The sequence below is a fragment of the Myotis yumanensis genome, unplaced genomic scaffold, assembly GCF_028538775.1.
Source record: "Myotis yumanensis isolate MYYU_CA2020_CCGP unplaced genomic scaffold, mMyoYum1.0.hap1 SCAF_2, whole genome shotgun sequence".
Lineage (NCBI taxonomy): Eukaryota > Metazoa > Chordata > Mammalia > Chiroptera > Vespertilionidae > Myotis > Myotis yumanensis.
In genome coordinates, this window is record NW_027223753.1 from 52,004,738 (window position 1) to 52,018,084 (window position 13,347).

Here is a 13,347-nt window from a genome sequence, read left to right on the forward strand (position 1 = left end):
GTAGATGTTGAGATGTTCAGTGGCTGCTCCCTGGGTGGCAGGGGCTCCTTGGGTTGTGGTTGCTGCTCAGATGGTTGCGGTAGCAGCTGCTTTCCAGTTGGCAGCAGCTCCTCTGGTGGGTGTTGTTCACAGCTGTGTTGGCTCTTCTGGCTGGTAGGGGGAGGCTTCAAGTACAGTTGCTGTTCCACAGACAGAGGGTGTGGTGATCAGGAGGCTGTGGTGATCAGGAGGCTGCGGTGCTCAGGGGGCTGCTGTTGCTTGGATCTGCGGTCTGGGAAACGCTCCTCTCTTATGGGCACTGCATGGTCTGATCAGTTCCTCAGGATGCCCCCTTTAGTCTCAGTTCTCCGCAATCACAAAATCCAAATCTCAAATCTCCTGGCGCCAGCAAACCCGCGGAACTCCTTACCCTGGTCAGGGTCTGTGTCTGTCCCAAGAGACGCGGCTGTCTGCCATGCGGTCTCCCTCCGACCCTCTGGGCTCAGGTCTGGCAAACTTTCCTGCCCAGATCCCTGGTTTTTAACCTTTCCAGGGGAGGTCTGCCCTTCCAGGCTGCAAGCCGTCTCACCAGCTGAGTAAATTTGCCAATTCGGGGTGGGTGTTATTAGTTTCAGCTGCTTACTCCGTTTGCTCCGGGACAAGACCTGGGACGCGTCTGCCTATATCGCCGCCATCTTCCACCCTCCCCATTCTGAATCTTACTAGTTTTCTGGCTTAAGGCTAAAGGTTTAGAAGAAATGTAACATGGAGATTAAAATTTTAGGCTCAGGAATCAAAGACACGGGTTTAAACTCCAACCCTGTCACTAAAATTGGGAAAATGAGTCCTTCTTTGTAGAACAGAGATAATGATAGTACTTTTTAGAGTTATAAAGATTAAATGAAATAATATATAGAGAGCTGTTAGTTAGCACCATGCCTGCATATAATACATAATCACTAATCTTTTCTAATAGGGAGTAAGAATTTGTAGTTTAAATCTCAGTTCTACTATTGACTAAGCACAAAGCCCTGAATAAGTTATTTAACCACTCTCAGCCTCAGTTTCCTTTATTAGTAAAAATATAATTAATTGCCAGTACTTATCTCATAGTGACTTGGAAAGAATTAAATAATCAAATATAATTAACAAAGTATCAGCATCATTCTAATCTGTAGATAAAGCTTAGATGTTTTTGCTATTCTCACTCTGAAATTCAGTGGTCGCTAAAGGAAATGATTATGTATGGACCATGGAATTGAAAAGCAGCTATTGATATAGACAACTCTCCCACCCATTTTGCAATGCAGCATCTATTGAGAGATATTCAGGTACTATCATGTCCTACCTAGACTTGTAGACTGAATCTTGGTTATATCGCTCACTGAAAAAAATATTTAAATTTTTGCCCCAGTTTTCTCAACTGAAAAATTAGAGTTTTAAATAATAGATATATCACATAGTTACTATGGGTATCAATACTTTGCATAGAGTAAATTACAATGCAAAATGTGATCATCTTTATAACTTAAAAAAATGGGAATTCAGAATATATAACTAGTGCAAAGTGACAATGAAAATATACATCCAAATCATTTCTGTGAAAATTGTACTCATCTGAAATTCCTCAGTATTTTTTAGGTTAATTTAAAAATAGAATTAGAAGTAGTTCAGTTGTATTAAAAGAATATGTACACATGAAAAAATTTTGATTTATATAGAAACACCTCAAATATATCAGTCTTGCTATTTACTTTCTGGAATTAATTATTTTTAGCACTTTTGATTTTTAGTATTTATAGTAGTTACTTGTATTACTTAAAAGAGTATATTATTTCCACTGATTATATTTAAATTGTATATATTCACTCCTGGGGATGAAAGATGAATAGATTAGAAATTAATCCTTCTTTCTTCTCACTTTCCTATATCTTAATTCTTGTCATGTTATTTTATATCATCACTGTTTGCAACATACTTATCTTTTATTACCTATAATTAAGTTTTCTTTCCCAAATCTTGAACCCAGTAATTTAAAATCAACAAAATCCATCTTTGCAACTTATGAATAGATACATATTCTTAATTACAAACAGTAATTGTGTTTTGCTATGCCATTAAATTCTTACTCCTAAAAGAAGAAATTCCAAAATGCCAAAGTCTACTGGAATCCCATTTAATTACTTTTGCATTTTCTTTGCTTTTGCCAGTTCAATCAGTTGCCGTTTCTTAATTTGTCTCGTGCCATTTTATTTCTTATAGCCTTTTAAAATTTTACTGGAGTACATCATTGAGAAATTGATCTAAACTCTGTGCCTTTGCCTATTTGAAATGAAATGTCTTTATTTTGCCTTGATAGTTTGGCTTGTATGGAATTCTACTAGGTCCAAAGTATTGGTTTTAGTTGTATTTGCATATTATTAATGTACTTGGTTTAATTACCTGGGTAGCAGTCCTAGGTTTTCTTTAAAGGTAAGTCAACTGTCTCCCTATCTGACTTCTGTGTTAAAAAGGTAACTAACTCTCTTGAGAGATAATTATGGTGTCTATTAAGTGGGCATACTAACTGTATACTGACTGGCCACTTCCATTTTAGGATGTGTGAGGGTGAAGCTGCTATACATGCTGAGTCCTTTAATTGTTAAAATAAGAGACCATTGTAGTTCAGTAATGAATAAAAAACTCCAGTGCATTTCCCACTGAAGTACAACTGACCTCTTTGTTTTCTTTTTTAACTTGTGCTCTTCATACCTTTGTTAATATCTAGCATTTTCAAAAATAATTTCTGTCTTCCTTAGATCCCCACACCCACATCATAAGTTCATAATATGCAGAAAATTCTCTCCTTAGAATACAATTCCTGGGTTTTATTTATATGCCCAGTGGAAGCCAGTGGGATGAAATAATAGAGTTCTACTATTCTACAAGCAGTTCTTTCATTAATTACCTTGATGATTACCAGTGATCTGTGATTTCAGTTTCACTTCTGAAATTGGCACATGATGCTTCTGAACTTGGGAAAGATGGCTCTTATCCTTGTATTTGTTATTTCATTATTTTCAACTTCAATCCCATTCTATGTAATATTTTATATTCTAAGATTTCCTCAAAATTTCATTTGCGATTTTCCAGTTCTTCTTACACACACATGCACACACACACACACACACACATACACACAATTTTTTGTAATTTCATTGGAAATTTGCAAGATAAGGGAGTTAGATGTGTGTTTCAAGTCTGTTATTTTGTACTGAAATAAATAATGTTGAATCTATTAATTTTGTTTTTGAACATAATTTGAAATGAAGCCTTGTGAGACTTCAACAACTTTCTTTTTCACACAATCAATCAAAACTTTGCCTTGTGTTACTTGGCCTCTAAGAGAAGAAAAAAATCACACCTCTCTGGCAAGGTTAAGGTATATTGTACAAAATATCTTTTTGTGTTTCTGACACTCTTTTTCCCTTGATCTGTTTAAGTTGATCCTATTATTGCAGCAGAATAGGAGAAGAATAGTAGCCTGCCATTTGGACTTACTTTATCTAGAAAAATGTAAGTTTCTGGGATAGATAACCTTTAATAAGAAGGTATAAACACACATTTTCCATCAAATCTTTTTTGGAATGACTATCCAAATGTGGAAATGAGTTAAATCCGACAAGATCGGGCCAAAGTAAAATAACTGTCAAAAGGTTAGGTCAGCAAAAGAAAATTTAATAACAGCATATCAAATATTTACCAAAGCTATTTGCAAAGTTAAATCATTCATGAAAATATATTAAACACTTTAAAATAGGCTTTCATATGACAGATGAGAAACACTTAGGAAGTAAAAGTAGAATATTCTGTAATAATAAAAATAATTTTTCTAAAACTATAGTTTCCTTTACACACAATTTTCATTTATCTTGGCTGTCTGGGGACAAAATACATATTATTTTAATCCCATGTTTAAGTTCAACATACTTCCTATTGACTTTAAATTATAAGGAGTTAGTGGGGCTTATATAAACAAATGGATATTTGGGTTCAGAGGGGAAAATGAGCAATATCCCTGAGAGATTTCTATTGAGCCTGAACTATATTAATTCCATACATATTTGGAATCTTATCATGTGATAGATATGAATATACATGCAAGGGATAAACATGGTTCCTGCCTTTTAGGAACTCACACTCAACTTTGCTTGAATACTTGCAGTGATGTAGCACACACTCAAAGCATGCAGTTTGTTCCAATGTAAAATATTTATTTCCCTTAAATTGAGCCCCACTGTGCTTCATTAAACTCTCATCCACACGTTCTAATTCTTTGCTTTGGAACTACACAGATATTCATTCCACTTTTCATTGAATAAAACTTCATATACTTTGAGACTAATTACAGCTCCCGAAACCTTTATTCTTCTGGATAAAATATTACCAGTTATTTCAATTGTTGATAGAACATGTGCTCCAGAGTTTTTACACCTTAGCTATCTTCCTTGAAGGCATGCATTTTATTTTTTAAACTTTATAGGTTCTCTGGTGCCTACAACATAGAGTCCAACTTCTACTATAGGGCTCACTCATCCTTAAAATATTAAATATGTTTATTTGACAGATTCTGTGCTGGGCATTTTGGACACAGTGGTAAACTAGAGCTAGTCCCTGCCTTCAAAAAGTTAACAATTTAGTGATCAGTCTCATTTTATGTTATTCTCCACACACATTAAACACTGACCCTGCTCCTCAATGTGAATGTGCCAATGAACCTAAATGCTTCAGAGAACCTATCGAAATATCTTGGTCACTCAAGTACATTATTTATGATCTACTTCCAAATAATGGTCTTACCTTTTAAAAAAAATATTTTTTTATTGATTTTAGAGAGAAAAGGAAAAGGAGAGAGAGAGAGAGAGAGAGAGAGAGAGAGAGATAGAAACATCAATGATGAGAGAGAATCATTGATCAGCTGCCTCCCGCATGCCCCCCACTAGGGATCAAGCCCACAACCTGGGCATGTGCCCTGACCAGGAATCAAACCATGAACTCCAAGTTCATAGGTTGATGCTCAACCACTGAACCATGCCAGCCAGGCAGAAAAGTCTTATTTTTTATACCATTTCCCTGTTCTGAAAATAGTTTAAAAACTTTAGGATAGTCAATACCACTGCAGACAATACTTATTTGCATTAAAAGCATGGGTCTCAAAACGTAAGTCATTCCTTCATGGAAGCCACATGCTGAGAAAGCCCTTGAGGGGGTTTCACTTGTCTACCTTGGATTGCAGGGTGTGGAGAAAAGACCACCATGGAATAGGGTAATCAGCTCTTTTAGAAGCCAAAGCATGGGCACTCAATCAGCATTAAACATGACACAAACTAGCATCCATTGTGGATCTATTACTGCAGAAATTTATTTAGGCTGGGGCATAGAATAGGCAGTGTTCATCTTTGGAAATGCCAGTCAAGCCTTTCACAGGAAAAAGAACCACATTCATGGTGAAATATTTCAAGCCCAAACTGCAATTATGTTGAAATTTACTACAAATCCCTCATCTAACAATATACCTTCTCAGTAGTGAGAGCTTGCTCTCCTTTTGTTCTGTAAATCTATGCCAAAATATAGTTCTCATTATTACTTCGGAAGCGTTACATACTGGAGAAAGTTGTGCAGACAGGGCTGAAGAACGTCTGCACTTCATCACTCTTTAAAATGTAATTTTGAACATTTTTTTAAAGTTGCATTGTAAACCACATTACAAGCCAGGATTATTTATTTTGCTACCAAAGCCATTCTATTATTTCCCAACTACAGAGTCTATAGAAAAATGTCTCGTGAACTCATATTTAACAAACCAATTGCAGTATTCTGAAAGCATCTGTCTATAGGCATTAACAAATATTTGACCAGGTATTAACATTTCTAATATTATTATAGTGTACCTTTCTATAGAAAAATGTTAATTATTATATGTCTGGTTATAAATTGAAGTCCATAAAGCAAAAGAAAACAGAGTAGGCTGTACTGAGGAGGCAGTGCATTTGACCAATGTTGGGTTCCCTAAACAAGGTGGAAACCATATGTTAAATAAATAGAATCTTATCAAATGACAAAATAAAACAATTTATTTCTTGACAGATTTAAGGCTAGAGTTACAAAGGTTTGGCTTTCAATGTGAGTGTTGTCAGTTAAAAGGTAAATTCAGAATATTTTGAGCAATCAATGCAAACTGCCACAGTGACATTAAAAGCTGGTCTCAAAGACATTGTAATGAATGAAGCTTTTTCATGTAACTATGTAATAAAACCAAAGTCTGTGAAATACACACAAGTGAGAATGTGAATAATAATTCCAGAAATATGGTGCCAGATGGGCAAATTAGTGCTGCAATCTGGTGACATGGCGGACAGAGGTCCAGATGGGGTCAGGAGATCTGGGTTCTAGCTGCAAAGCTATGCCTTGGAGAGAACTATCTAAATGGGAAGGAATACAGTACAGAAGAATTATGGGACGGTTTTAAGGAAAATCTTTACCTCATAATTTTGTTAAAAGAATCCATATAAGGTGTCCCAATAGTGCATTGTTTGATAAAGGCTTTACTAAAACTCAGCTATTACCTTTAAATTTAGTCTAACAAAATGAATAAGGGCACAGCCTCCTAAACCAGACTATCTGGGTTCAAATACCTCCTTATACCTACTAGATTTGTGACTCTGAGCAAGCTATTTCACCTCTCCTAGTGTCAGCTTTTGCACCTCTAAATTAAGCTTCATAGTAGGTTGCAAAGAATTAATGCTGTTCAGTGCTTAGAACAGTGCATGGCATGGTTTGGGCACTAGATACATTTTAGCTATTAGTATTATTAACACTATTAATATGATTAATCTACATAAAAGTAGCAATGGATTATATCTAGCCCACAGGTTTACTCTTCTTTTTTTTTTCTGAAATACTCAATTAAAAAAACAACAACACTTTTTTCCCTCCTCTTCGTATTTTTTTTTTTTTTATATATGTATGTGCTAACAGTTAAAATCATTATTTTGGTTGGGTTGAGCCAAATATAACTTTCAGATAAGAATCTTTTTGTGTGTCATTTGGACATGTCTGACCAGCTCACAGAGAATCACAGAGGTTCATTCATAGTGGTAAATAGCCCATTACTCTCGCTCCTCTTTCTCATGGGAGAACAATGCGTCCTTATTTGACCAGAGGAAGCTGAAACTCCTCACACTCTCCTTTGATGGGGGAATACCTGGGCAATTACTGCCTGTGTCATTCCCAGGGCAGCAGTGGAAGCAGCCACTGAGAGCTGCTAAAGCATCATTTTTGTGACTGTCAGGCTAGAGGAGAAAAGAGCCCGGTGCTTTTTAGCACAAGCATGAGGGTACAGGACTACTAAATGTTAGAGTTACACTCATTCTTAGATAACTATTTTCATTTACAACTGATAAAATATTTATCTTTGAAAGATATGTATCATTAAAGATGTTACTAGTATTGGAAACAACGGTTCCATGGTTCTCGTTAATGGGAAGATAGAATGTGATGGAGAGGACTAATATTCTCTTTTTCTTGGGAACCTAGAATCCACCCTTTACCTAGAGCAGTGATAGCGAACCTTTTGAGCTCAGCATATCAGCATTTTGAAAAACCCTAACTTAACTCTGGTGCCGTGTCACATATAGAAATTTTTTGATATTTGCAACCATAGTAAAACAAAGATTTATATTTTTGATGTTTATTTTATATATTTAAATGCCATTTAACAAAGAAAAATCAACCAAAAAAATGAGTTCGCGTGTCACCTCTGACACGCATGTCATAGGTTCGCCATCACTGACCTAAAGCATGAAAAAATCAGAGTCACCTGAATAACACCTGGGAATTCCTGGAGACTTAGGGAAGAAACACAAGGAAGGATGACTTGTTTAGAAGAGTTGGTGTTTTCTAACAAAAGTGGGAAGAGTCTTGCAGAGAAGGACCCCGTGGTTATAGTCAGAATATGAGGCTGGAGAGCCAGGCCAGGAATGGAGAGAAAGTTTCTGAGATCAGAGAGCTTTGTGTGAGACAACAGTTTAGGTCACATATGTTTTCTGCTGTTCCCATATGATTGTAGATTTGCCAAAATCTTTTAAAATTATATTAATTTTTAAATGTATTTTGATTCTATTTTGAGTGCATGCAGATTTAGAATTTTGATGTATTCTTAATAGTAGACCTCTTTATCATTAATTATGAAATGTCCCTCTTTATCTCTAATAAAGTTTCCTATCTTAAAGTCTAATTTTTCAGATACCAGTAAAATTATGAACACCAATTCTCTTTTGGTTCATGTTTCATGGTATATCTCTTTCTATCTTTTTGTATTCAGAGCTATATCTTTGTATTTAGGTTGTGTCTGAACATCCCTAGTCTTTGAATCTTAGTATATATTCCATTTACTTCCATTGAAATATTTGGATATATATCTACCATCTTACTATTTTTTCTCTAACCTGCATATGCTGCATTTTATCTTCTTTTTAATTTTTCTGAATACCTTATTGAAAATATTTTTAATATTTTATTTTTTCTGTGTCACTTTTTTGTTGAAGATGTTTTATTATCCTTTTGATGATGTTTCTAGATATTAAAGCATGCAACCTGAGCTACTGCAGTTTAATTTAGATGATTACTTTTACTATTTTACCTATAATATTAGGATCATAGAACACTTAGCTTTACTACTTACCTACCATCTTTTGTATTGTTGCCATCATTTTAATTCTAGGTATGATTTTAATATTCTAAGATGTTATTAATAGTTCATACAGTCAATATTCACTGATATGGACTTCATGTTTACTCTCTTTCTTATTCTTAATTCCTTCCTGCATTTCTGTGTTACCATCTGTGATCATTTTTCTTCTACCTGTAGAACATTTTTTATGTTTTCCTTTAGTGCTCATTTGCTAGTGATGAATTATCTGAGTTCTGGTTTATTTGAAAGCATTCTTATTTGACTTTATTTTTGAATAATCTTATTGGGGTACACAGTTCTGGTTTGATATTATTTTATTTCAGCACTGTAAGTTATTTGCCCATAATCATTATGTATTTTTTATTTGAAAAATTAGGAGGGATAAAGGGGGCAAAATATTTGATAGTGGAAGATGATTTGAGTTTGGGTGGAGGACAAAAGCAATATACAGATCATGTATCATAGAAGTGCATACTTGAAACCTGTATGATCCTATTAATCAATATCACCTCAATAAATTTAATTAAGAAAAAAGAAAATTTATCTGATTGTCTTATTGATGCTCTTTTGAAGATATCGTCTTCTTTTGGCTGCTTTTAAGATTTCTTTTTTTTTTTTTTACTGTCTTTAGTTTTCAGAAATTGGCCTATTATGTACTTTGCATAGAATTCTTAATATTATATATCTTGTGGCTCATACAATTTTAAAATTTTGATTCCATCACTTCCATCATTTTGGAAAAATCTTAACTATTAGAGCAAAATATCTCTTCAAGTTGTTCTTCTGGTCCATTATCTTTCTAGTCTTCCCTTGGAATTTCAATTATCCATATACATTTTGTACAATGTCTACTATGACTCATATTCTTTTCTGTACTTTAGTGCTTTCTCTTTGAGCTTTACTTTGAATATATTCTATTGACCCATCTTTCTATTCACTAATTATCTCTTATTGCATGTTTGACATGATGTTAAACCCGTAGGTTTATCTCTGAATGTCAGTTATTATATCTTTTTAGAATTTTCACTTGATTATTTGTATAGAGTCCAATATGCTGATAAGATTCTCCATCACTTCATCTATTTCTTTGAAACTATTAATCATAATTACCTTATTGTCTTGTCTATTACTCCAGCGGCTTGGTTATGTTTATGTCTCTTTCTCTTATCTCTTTTTAATCTCTTGGGTTTAGCCATTTGTCCCTGTCTTCAGCATGCTGGTTTTTAAATTGGATGCCCTACATTGTGTATTAAAAATTACAGTTTCTAGAACATACTTTCTTCCTCCAGAAAACTCCACTTTTCTTCTAGAAAAATAAGGTCAGAAACTGATTATGTTAATCAAAAGTAAGTGATCTTCATTAATGTTTTTTAAAGTCTCTACATATCTCTGGTTGGTTCCCACTCATGGGCATAGCCATTTGTGAGTTCCAAACGCAAGTCAGGAGCTTACCAGGGACCTTCCCCTTGGTATCTATAAAAATACCAAATATTTTCTCAGTGTAGAAAGATTGGTAGAAACTCAATTCGGTTTTCTTAAGGCTTTCCATTTAGTTTCTAAAATTTCCATGTTATTCTTAAAATTTGCCACATATATTTTTTGGGGAAAAATCCTGTTAGGTGTAATTCCTTACCTGTCTTTTCTCACCTGCATATTGAACATTAAAGCCCCCTCTCACCCAGTTTTGTCTCCTCAGCATAGTGAGGTCTGAAAAAAATCCCTCTGCTCAAGAAAAACCTAGATTTCTAGCTTCCAGTCCTGAACCTTAAATCAGCAGAATAAAATGGCTAAAAATGTTAACTCATAATATCCTCCCTTCACAAATGTTTGCCTCAACAACTCTTTAATGCCTTTAAGTAATTCTTTGGTATTTTTTATATTTTCTTCTTGTGTTTCATCTTGAGCACAAGTCTACCTCAAAAAATTTCATCCTTGTTGAAAGTAGAACTCTAATAATCTGTTTTTAATATACTAAATATTAATCCTCATTCTGTTATATTGTGTTATTTTAACTTTGTAGTAAAGAACTTTATATATTTACTAGAAGCCCAGTGCGTGAAATCATGCGGCTCTGCCCACCCGCTCAGGCCCTGCCTGCTCACCTGCAGCCCTGCCCACCCACCTGGAGTCCCACCATGCTCGCAGCCCTGCCCACCCATGCTGGTCTTTGGTCGTTACAGCCACAGGCCTTTTATAACATAGATTATTATTAGGGTTTTCTTTTGGTCTAATTGAGTTTGATGCGGAAAAATGATGAAGTAATGTGAAAGCAATTCCACTTCATTTTTGGTGAAGTTCCAGAGATAAATGACTGGTGTCTTGTAATGAAGTTTATACTCTTGCTCCTGTCTATAGCCAACAGGTCAACTCAACTGTAAACACTGGGGAAGACTTATGAGGTAAATAGCAACATTCAAATTGCTCCATAGTTAGTAAAATTCAACTTTAAGAGGAAAAAAATTCAACTTTAAGAGGAACATGACAAAACCTTGACAACAATTATGAATAATAATTGAAAAAAGGGAAATTATAGGAAACAACTGTAAGTGATAGAGTTTGAAAGACAATGATTTTAATAAAGAAGATATAAAATGTATCTAGGAGAAAATTACTTTATATGGGAAACATATTTTAGGGTATTGTTCTCAAGCAATGCTATCTAGTGTATTGTTTATAAGCCTGCCACCTTGCCAAGTTCATCATACACTCAACTCTATCTTAGTCTCCAATCTTTCATCCTTCAGTTGTCTCTGCTTCCATTATATTCCTCATTATGTATGGCTTGATCAATATCATGGTCAGGGTCATTCTGATTATCCTTTATTACAACCAACTCTTCTTCAACTGCATTATTAGTTTGTAAATCATAGGTTCATGATAGTGTTCAATGAACCACACTTACCAAATTCCACTTTATCTACCTCACTAGATTTATTATTCTTGTTTCACATTTCTAAGACAGATTTTCTTCCTGTCCTATATATATTTGTACCATCTCATAAATTACTTTCTTAAAAGTTACTTTAATAATAAGGGTCATGCCAAATAACTGCTATGGATGGCTAAGTATATTGAAGGATTAAACTTACCAATTTAATACTGATTCCTAAAGTTAATATCTTGCTTCTGAGAAAATTTAGGGCAACATACCCTTGTAATATTATTATTCACTTGATTAAATTTTTGATGTGGAGACCAAGTGAAATTAAAGAAAATTATTATAGTCATTAAAAATTAACCAAATGCCATCTTTGTAGCTTTTAGACAAAGATAAAAGATACTGTGGAATAGCATTTTTAAAAATGTATTTCAAAGAACATCTACTTCTTGCTCAATTGTACGTTCTACTAAGGCAGAAACCATGTCTGCCTTGTTCGCCACTATGTATCCAGATTTTTACACAGTGGCACATTTTAAGTGCTTAGCAAATATATGTTGAATCAATAAATATATGAAAGGGGAATATTGATGTCAATCATGTCAATCAATGTACTCTTCTTCACAACCACTCAGAACCTTTCATTGAGGAAGTGCTCTGAGATTACTCAAAAGCAGGATAGATTATTCAGTGTTTTCTTAATGTAGCTTTCAAAATAGCATGCTGTAGTAATCACTTTGATAGAGGATTATTATTATTACTAGAGGCCCGGTGCACAAAAATTTGTGCACTCAGGGGTTCCCTCAGCCTGGCCTGTGCCCTCTCGCAGTCTGGGACCCCTCAGGGGATGACCACCTGCTGGCTTAGGCCTGCTCCCAAGGGGATTGGGCTTAAGCTGGCAGTAAGACATCTCTCTGGCAGCTCGGGAGCCCTCGGGGGATGTCCACTTGCCAGCGGGGAGCAGGCCTAAGCTGCAGTCGGACTCCTTAGTGCTGCTGGGGAGGTGGGAGAGGCTCCTGCCACCACTGCTGTGCTGGCAGCCTTCAGTCTGGCTTGTGGCTGAGCAGAGCTCCCCCTGTGGGAGCACACTGACCACCAGGGAACAGCTTCTGCATTGAGTGTCTGCACCCTGGTGGTCAGTGTGTGTTATAGTGACCAGTCATTCCCAGTCCTTCTGCTGTTAGGGTCAATTTGCATATTACCCTTTTATTATATAGGATAGAGGCCTGGTGCATGGGTGGGGGCCGGCTGGTTTGCCCTGAATGGTGTCCCGGATCAGGGTAGGGGTCTTGCTGGGGTTTCTGGCCAGCCTGGGTGAGGGTTTGAGGGCCATTTTCAGGCTGGTCAAGCCCCACAGTGGGGACCCTCACCCCTCTGGGGTACCTGGCCAGCCTGGGTGAGGGGCTAATGGCCGTTTTCAGGCTGGCCACACCAGCGGGATGGAAGCAGGTATCTAGGATTTATTTAACTTCTATAATTGAAACTTTGTAGCCTTGGTTCGGCTAGAAGCTTCCTGGCAACTCAGCACTTCCTTGAGTGGAGGCCATGGCGACTGGAAGCAGGTATCTGGGATTTATTTAACTTCTATAATTGAAACTTTGTAGCCTTGAGCAGAGCCCACAGCCGGCCAGGGCAGGCGGGAAGCTTGGCTTCCTCCATTGCCGGGGGCAACCCGAGCCTCCTGCTCGCTCCAGCTCCATGGCCACTGCCATCTTTGTGATGGAGTGAGGGTTAATTTGCATAATACTCTTTTATCATA

General features: G+C 36.1%; 1 protein-coding gene across 1 annotated transcript in view; it reads right to left on the bottom strand.

Moving 5' to 3' along the window:
- The window catches only part of NEGR1 (neuronal growth regulator 1), an 877,308-nt gene that overhangs the window by 267,920 nt on the left and 596,041 nt on the right, over positions 1-13,347 (bottom strand). The gene's annotated exons all lie outside the window — the stretch shown is intronic.